Source organism: Pyxicephalus adspersus, chromosome 2, assembly GCF_032062135.1.
Source record: "Pyxicephalus adspersus chromosome 2, UCB_Pads_2.0, whole genome shotgun sequence".
Lineage (NCBI taxonomy): Eukaryota > Metazoa > Chordata > Amphibia > Anura > Pyxicephalidae > Pyxicephalus > Pyxicephalus adspersus.
In genome coordinates, this window is record NC_092859.1 from 72,195,793 (window position 1) to 72,196,955 (window position 1,163).

Below are 1,163 nucleotides of genomic sequence, written 5' to 3' on the forward strand. Positions count from 1 at the left end.
ACTCCAGACACCCAAACTGAAATTATAGGGCATTCTGGGGTGTTTTGGGACCATTTTTAGGCATTTTTGGGTTTTTTTAAGGCTTTTCTCCTATTCTACTCTGCTACATATGTTGGGTTAAAACAAGCGTTTAAATGTGTAGACTCAATGAACTTTTTTGCATGGTTGCTGAATACCGTTAGATAGAGCTTTGTCCATACGTAACATTTATTACAAACTGTTTTTGACAGTTCTGATCTGTAAAACCACAGACAAGTGCAGTTCATAGATGTTACCTGAGTATAAACCGGGAATCTTTTTCCAATGTCATTTTGAGGGCATAACATCTTTGTTTATACTCTTACATATTACATATAACATAAAAAATAAATGGATGTAATGTATCAATCTGAATATTTCTCCTCCTGTACAAGTATTGCAGGATGTACATTGAGTATTCAATTTATAAAAACACTCTAGATCAGTGTTTCTCAACCTTTATAACATGAAGAACCCCCTGAAATAACTTTTAAGTCTTCAGGAAAACCCTAATATAGACTTTTCTAATGCATGCAATGTCAAGCTGCACTTTTTAAAGAAATCAAATTACTTTCTTGTATTAACCCTCCCTAGCGTTCTAATTCTGTCTGTATTTCCATGCAAAAAGCCTTACATTTTTTTTGCATGGAAATATATTTTACATTGTAGGCCTATATTTCCTATCCATAATTCACTGAAATACATCCAATATTTAATAAATTTAATAATAAAATTTACATAAAATAACACAAAAATCTGGTAAAAAAAATAAAAAATAATGAAACATAATATAACTGTACAATAGAATGTATAATATTTATATATATATATAATATAATTATATATATATTATATCAAGATTTGTATTGGACTCAAAACAACTATTTTGTATTGAATCCAATACAAAATTATTTGAATTTTCTGCTGCTTCTACAGCTTGCACCGACGCATGCACCGACGTTACCGGGAAACCCTGAGGAACATTTCTGCGGGGACCAACAGGACGCCGGGGGATGCAAACGGAGCAAGGTAAGTGGTTTTTCTTTAAGATTTTAGCGACCCTGAGTGTGACTCTGGATTACTGCTTTTATCATGTAAAATCCAACCCGAGTCACACTCGGGATTACTGCTAGGGGGGTTAAAAG